Below are 257 nucleotides of genomic sequence, written 5' to 3' on the forward strand. Positions count from 1 at the left end.
GCGCTCTTCCCAAATCTCAGCGTGGGTCACCTGCCCCGGCACCTCCGCTGCGCCCTCCCACCCCCGTCCTGGTGACCGCTGTCCCACAGGGCCGTGTGTGGCCAGCGCAGGCTCGTCACGTGGCGGCCCGCCCGCGCAGGAGGAGCCTAGCAGGGGATCAGGACCCTTGGAACGCCGGCGGGGAGTCACAGGGGCGGCTCAGCCAATCGGCTCCGCCAGCCGCGGCCCTACAGGCGGAAGTCGGCCTTCCGGGCGGG

Source organism: Meles meles, chromosome 13, assembly GCF_922984935.1.
Source record: "Meles meles chromosome 13, mMelMel3.1 paternal haplotype, whole genome shotgun sequence".
In the NCBI taxonomy this organism is placed as follows: Eukaryota; Metazoa; Chordata; class Mammalia; order Carnivora; family Mustelidae; genus Meles; species Meles meles.